At 46.6% G+C, this 7,241-nt stretch overlaps 1 pseudogene; it reads right to left on the bottom strand.

Moving 5' to 3' along the window:
* Positions 1-3,346: 3,346 nt before the first annotated feature.
* LOC132485579 (cytochrome P450 4F2-like) overlaps positions 3,347-7,241 on the bottom strand; it is a 75,998-nt pseudogene continuing 72,103 nt past the window's right edge.

The following is a 7,241-nucleotide window of genomic DNA, read 5'->3' as shown; positions in this document are numbered from 1 at the left end:
CAAAAATGAGCAGAAGACCTAAATAGACACTTCTCCAAAGAAGATATACAGATTGTCAACAAACACATGAAAGGATGCTCAACATCATTAATCATTAGAGAAATGCAAATCAGAACTACAATGATATATCACCTCACACCAGTCAGAATGGCCATCATCAAAAAATCTACAAACAATAAATGCTGGTGAGCGTGTGGAGAAAATGGAACCCTCTTGCACTGCTGGAGGGAATGTAAATTGATACAGCCACTGTGGAGAACAGTGTGGAGGTTCCTTAAAAACTTAAAAATAGAACTACCATATGACCCAGCAATCCCACTACTTGGCATATACCCTGAGAAAACCATAATTCAGAAAGAGTCATGTACCAGAATGTTCATTGCAGCTCTATTTACAATAACCAGGACATGGAAGCAACCTAAGTGTCCATCAACAGATGAATGGATAAAGAAGATGTGGCACATATATACAATGGAATATTAGCCACAAAAAGGAAGGAAACTGAGTTATTTGTAGTGAGGTGGATGGACCTAGAGACTGTCATACAGAGTGAAGTAAGTCAGAAAGAGATAAACAAATACCATATGCTAACACATATATATGGAATCTACAAAAAGAAAAAAATGATCAGAAGAACCTAGGGGCAAGACGGGAATAAAGTTGCAGACCTACTAGAGAATGGACTTGAGGATACGGGGAGGGGGAAGGGTAAGCTGTGACAAAGTGAGAGAGTGGCATGGACATATATACACTACCAAACATAAAATAGATAGCTAGTGGGAAGCAGCCGTATAGAACAGGGAGATCAGCTCGGTGCTTTGTGACCACCTAGAGGGGTGGGATAGGGAGGGTGGGAGGGAGGAAGATGCAAGAGGGAAGAGATATGGGGAATATGTATTTGTATAACTGATTCACTTTGTTATAAAGCAGAAACTAACACACCATTTTAAAGCAATTATACTCCAATAAAGATGTTAAAAAGAAAAAAAAAAGAATGAATGGTGACCAGCTCTACATGTCAAGACAGTGAATGTGTATTATTAAGGACAGAATAAATGCACTGGATTATGCAGAGGACAGGGACATGACATTGCCATGATTTGGAAAGATTCCCAAATTCCTTCCCCACTTCCTACCTTCACTGCTTTGTTGTTGATGATGACCAGATGAGCACACTCCTCAGCCCAGTGATTCTTGGCCTTGACCCAGAAGTCTTTGCTTGTAGAAAAGTTATATGAGGAGACACCAAATTCAAGCAAGTCCTTGGGGCAGAACTCTCAGGAGGCTCCTTGGGGATGGGAAACAGGTCAGCTCTGCTGGGACTGGTAGCTGTGCTGGCCACTGAATCGACACTTCAGTCAGGCAAAATGGTTTGAATACAACCCACCTCCTGCATCCTTGAAACTTTGCAACAGGGAGCACGCTAGCTTTCCATGTATCCATTCCAGAGACGGGCATTATCAGAAGGTAACATAATGCAATGTAGCATGCCTCAAACTTTGTGTGGCATTGGTTAACATGTCCATCACACACTGATATACTGCGAGGACTGGTACTGTTAACCGTGGTGAAAAAAACCCAATATCCGTCTCCAAAACCTTACTCACCATCATCCAACTCTGTCCCCTGACTGCTTACCATTACCTGCCCACACATACTCCATCTGTTGGAACATTTCTCCCAAATGATGTCCCATTTACATCCAGCATCTACCAGCTCTTGTAAGACTAACAGACTCATGAAGAAAAGCTGGTTAAGAACCAGGAAGGAGAAAAGGTTGATATGTGGGGGGGGGGGGGGAGGGAGTTATCCCATCATTCCTATCAGCACTCACATTTGATGTCCAGTTGCTTCAGTTCATTCTGCATCTGACATATGAACAGCAAGAGTGGGGGGAGCAAAGTGATATGTTCTAGACCTTTGGACCACTTCTTGGTTCTTCCTCCCACCCTAAAAATCCTCTAGGCTGAGAGGGGGAAGATAGTTTACTTCTAAAATCCTGCTGACCAGGAATGCAACCCATCCACCCCTGCTACTCCTTCTCTACCCTAGCCCTGTAAGACCCATGTCTGTAGACTGAAGACTATGGGCCTATTTCCTTCTGATCCCAATGGTCTGGCCACCTCACCCTTGGCAAGGACCAAACCAAGGATAATGAGCAACAGAAGCAGCACCGAAGTCATTGCCAGGCAACAAGACTTCCAGAGCTCATCCCGGGGCAGCTTTTTATTCTGCTGGACAGTGGGCAATGGGTCTAGGATCCATATACACAGACTCACAAGAGTGCTATGATAGTCAAAACTTCTAGGAATGTGGAGTGATGAGGTTGAATCACTCATCACTTTAGGGGTGAGATGGTGAATGACCATGACAGTCCAGGAGGGGTCCTAGGGGTTATGAGGCTCCTAAGCTTCCTCTACCCACTATCGGTCAAACTACTCAAGTGAACGTAGTACCCAGCACATGAGAGTGGATAAAAATACTTTACCCTGAGATTCTTGACTCACCTGATTACCTGGGCATGGGCAGAGATTCTCCCCCACTGGTGTGAGGTCCTGTGAAGCCTGCCACCCACTGTGCCTGCTCCATCACCAACATGCCATTCACCTCAGAGAAAAGTTACTCAAACTTCTAAACTTCCATTTCTTCATCTACAAGCTGGGTGTAATAACAGACTTTAGCTTCCAGGGTGGTTCTGGTGATTAATTGTGTTCATATGAACACAATAGATGCCACTTACTATGCCATCAGAAAATCTGTGTGTTATTATAGGACATTCAACCCCAGGCTTGAGAGTTTGGACTCTGGACAATTGGAGAATTTTTGCCATTGAATTCTTGTAAAACAAGAGACATATATTGAGTCACTACTGTGTGTCCAGCACTGTTATAGGCCCTGGGGACACAGAGGTAAATCACGTCCAGTCCCACATGCATAATCCAGCAGCCAAAGCACGATGTGAAAGGCTGTGATGGAGACATCTGCTGGTCACTAAGGGAAAATGTGGAGGAAGAAATGTTCACCCAGGGAGTGAAGATGTTTGAAAACATGTGATTTCAGAGAGAAAAGTAAGAGAGTGGAGGGGAAGTTCACTTACTGAATATGTGCTAAGTGGCAATATCTGCGCTCACACATTGTTGCTAATTATCTCGAAATCCAAGCTTCTGTCCCAAAAGCCTGCAACTTTGTCCTGCTACCCATGCTGAGTGCTAGATCCTGCCTCAGAGCTCTGCTCCTATTCCCACTAAGCAGTAATGACAGAATCCACAAAAGTATTTTCTCTCTTCCCCAGCCAGGGAGCAGGGCCAATGAGAGAGGCTCATAAAAACACCAGGAGGACTTGCACTCACCATTCAATCTCCTTAGGCTCACGGTTCCTGAGGAGCTCTCCCACCTCCTGCCGGCAGCGTTCCTGGTATTCTTGGTGCTTTACAAGGTTGTACAGGATCCAGGAGAGGCCACTGGCTGTGGTGTCATGGCCTGAAGAGCATCCAGAAAGGCTTGGATATCTGGGCTACTTCAGCACCAGAGGGTGGACAGCACCTTCACAGTAAGGCCCGCGGGGAGGATGGGGAGGGATGGCGTGGTCCAGGGTCCACACACCAAGTCCCTGGGATGAAGAGGCACATGTCCCCTCTGTAGTCCCACACTGGGACCCTCACCCTCAAACATGAAGGTGTCAGCTTCAGCTCGGATATCGTCATCTGACAATCCCTTCCCATCTTCATCCTGGAGAGAAAGCAAGATCCGCAGAATCACACTAGCTCTGAGGGCCCCTGAGCCTAGGCTGAGAAAATCTCTGAACCTCCATCATCCACCCAGAACCCCAAGCCCACCCTGAAATCCTAGACTTCCCTCTGTCACCAGAGGCCCCACCCCGTAGGTCTCCTCCTTGATCTCCTCATCTCCTGTGTTTTCCCCGGTGAAAGGAATCAATGATCCATAAATATTTTCATGTTTCTTCATGATGAGGAATTTCTGAGAAAAAAGTTGCTGGCGACCTGGGTTACGGGATGATTGAATGGCAACTTGCCTTGGAAGCTAGAGATTGAGCATCGCCCCAAAGCCATTTGCTCACATGTTAGGATAGTAAATACAGAGATTCTTTATGTCTCCTGGAGATAAGGAATGGGTTATAAACCTATAGAACCTATAGACTTTGCCTTCTCACCAAAGAGGATTTGTTTAAGCTCCAGAACAATCTCTCTCTCCTCTTCTCTTCTCTTCTCTTTCTGTTCTCTTCTCCTCCCCTCCTCTCCCCTCTACTCTCCTCTTCTCTTCCTTTCTCTACTCTCTCCATACCTCTATCCCTATCCCTATTATCCATACAGAAGAATGGGCAGATACATCAGCTGTCCTGTATAAGTTCCAAATTTCAATATCTGGAGGTAATTCTCCTGTGACGCAACCATGGCTGCATGGACAGGTAAAAGCAGCATGGAGCCCTCAAAAGAATTTGGGAATGGGGGGAAAGAGCTAAATTCTACTCTGGCTACTGTTACTGCTGTGAGAAATAAATGCTCTGCTCTGATCCAGGGTTCTGTATGTATACAACAACAACAACAACAACAACAACAACACACACACACACACACACACAGACTAACTTATTAACTTGGAAGTAGAGTAAAATCTCAGGCCTTCAAGTTTCAGACTCAGCAATCCCCTGCAGGGGGATTCCACACACTCATCTCTAAAGCTTACCCCTGACCCATCCCTCCCTCAAGCACCTCACATGGCTCCCCAGTACCCTCTACATCCCATCCAAGTTCTTTGATCAAATAGAGGTCCATTCTAATACTTCTACTCGGATCTCAGAGGAGCCCACCTTGGTCAGCAGGAGCACATCAATGAAGTCCAAGGTCTTGGCCTTAGCCTTGGCCTTGAGGAAGTCATCAATGCCCTGACTGGGGAGGGTACGCCGCCGCTCCTGGATAACAGCATCTGTGAAGTCGTGAACCAGGCGGCAGGCCCTGCGGAAGCACCGCCCATTGGGGGTGAGGTAGTACAGGTCTATGTGCAGGCAGATCTGCTGGTGCCGCTTTGCCACTAGGGCACTGAGCTCCAAGATGGCAGCAATATATTCACTGGGCTTCCTGCAGGATGAGAGCATGAAGGGAGCCAACAATATAAAACACCTGAAGGCCAGAAGCCGGGAGCTACCTCCCTCTAGGAAACTGAAGCTCCAAGAACAGATGGCCCACAGATACAGTGTGGGGAGAAGTCAGGACATGAGTCTCTCCAGACTCTTCTCTCCTACATCCCATCTCTGTGAGCTGCCTCCATGCCCCAGGCACCCAGAGCACAGCTTAGATATCATGCTTCTTTCCTCTGTCTCTCACCCGGTATCTACCCCTTCTCCTTCCCAAAACTGTCCACACGGCTCAGAACTTATCCTCTGCTAGCTGGTCAATGGCCCAGTCCCTTCTCTATTCTCCTTACATCCAATGTCAACACCATCCACTGTCTACATTATGGTCATTCTTCTCTTGAGTCAGATGTCCAAGCTTAGCTTTGACCATGACCCTCATCTGATCAAGCACCTTCCATGGCTCCCTGGAAACCTTGGAATAAAGTTCATATCTTCTTTGTCTGGCTTCAGAATGTCCTTAAGATATAACCCTGCTCACTCCTCCAAACTTACTTCCAAAGTGTCTTCTCATGGTTGCACACAGTTTCATTGTTCTAGGCTCCTGGCCTTTATCAAACAGTTCTGCTTACCTGAAATGATCACTCCTCTTTCCCTTTCCCTGTCCTTCAATATCGAGCTTTGACCCACCTCCTCCAGGAAGGCCCTTCTGATAGCCCTGGTCAGTCCTCCCTTCCCCATCTACTCCCTTGGGTGTATGGCTCATGTACCCAGGCCCTGGGCCAAGACTCACTCCTAGCAATTGCTGTCGAAACTGAAGACGCATTTCTGCAGACTGTCCAGGGTCATGAGGCTGATGTGTTCAAACATGTCCAGATGGGTGTGGCCCTCTGTGACCAGGTGCTGCCACTTGGCCTGGACAGAGAAGGGGACAGGGTTAGGATTGGGAATTGCCTCTTCTGAGCCTCTACCCAATCCCAACCACCTGATGGGCTCCCCCAGACCCTGCCTCTTGGCCCCAGGCAGCCATCCCAGGGGAAGACCAGGCTTGGGTCGGAGTAAAAGTTGTTACTGTTAGGACATGAAGTCCCCATGGCTCGGAGTTAGGAGAGTTTGGGTTTTTGATCTTGGCTCTTCCTTCTACACTCTGTGTATCCTTGGTAAAGTTAATGAATAAAGTAAGTGCACAACAAATGTTAGCTTTCATCATCATCATTTTTATAAATTAATTAGGAAAATATCCCCTATATTGAGAGAGGTTGTCTTCCATGAGACCTGAGCACCCCTGCCCTTTAATGCTGGGTATGCCCCCCAAAATTGCAAGACTCCTATGTTCTTTACCTGGGCCATTTCTCAGAGTTGTATTTATAGAAAACAACCTTGAGGAGTGAGGTTATGTTTCCCCCTGGACAAATATCAAGCTCACTTCTAATAACTATAAAAGTCACAGAGTCCCTAAACCTATACTCCTCCCTGCTATAATACAGCATACTATATGACTGGCATCTATAGAAGCCCACCTGTGTCATCTGCATGGGATTTGGTGACTTGGAGGAAGAATGCAAACCAACAAGAAGCACATGCTCTTTGTTGTGCTGAGGGTAATAAACTGTCCTTGGTTTCTGACCCAGGAGTCTCACGTCTTCTGGCCAAATCGATGAAACAGTAACAAGCTCACTTGCAGCTCCCCAGTATGAAAAAAATCCCAACCTTCACAAAATCCTGACCTCCAGTACTTCACTTCCATATGTTTATATCCAAACCCTTTGCAATGTGATTTTTCAGCAGTTTCTCTTAGGAGGTGGAGCCTATTTCACCATCCTTTGATTCTGAGCTGGCCTTGGACCTGCTTTGGCCAATACCTTGGTGAAAATGATAAGGTGATCATCCCAAACCTAGACCCCAAAGGGCATTGCAGCTTCCTGTCAGTCTGTTGGAACCCTGTTCCTGCCATGTAAACAAGCCTGAGATGTCTTTTGGAGGGAGAGAATTGCATGAAAGAATGTCCAGTTCTCCCAGCTGAGGCCATCCTAGAGCAACCTGCAGTCAGCCAAGCCACAAACATGTGAGAGGACTGATTCCAGCCCAGCAAATCTTCCTATCTGACCCACAGCTGATCACAGATACATGAGTGGCCCCATCCACATCCAGA

Source organism: Mesoplodon densirostris, chromosome 3 (assembly GCF_025265405.1).
Source record: "Mesoplodon densirostris isolate mMesDen1 chromosome 3, mMesDen1 primary haplotype, whole genome shotgun sequence".
NCBI lineage: Eukaryota > Metazoa > Chordata > Mammalia > Artiodactyla > Ziphiidae > Mesoplodon > Mesoplodon densirostris.
This window is presented reverse-complemented; position numbering and strand designations above follow the sequence as displayed.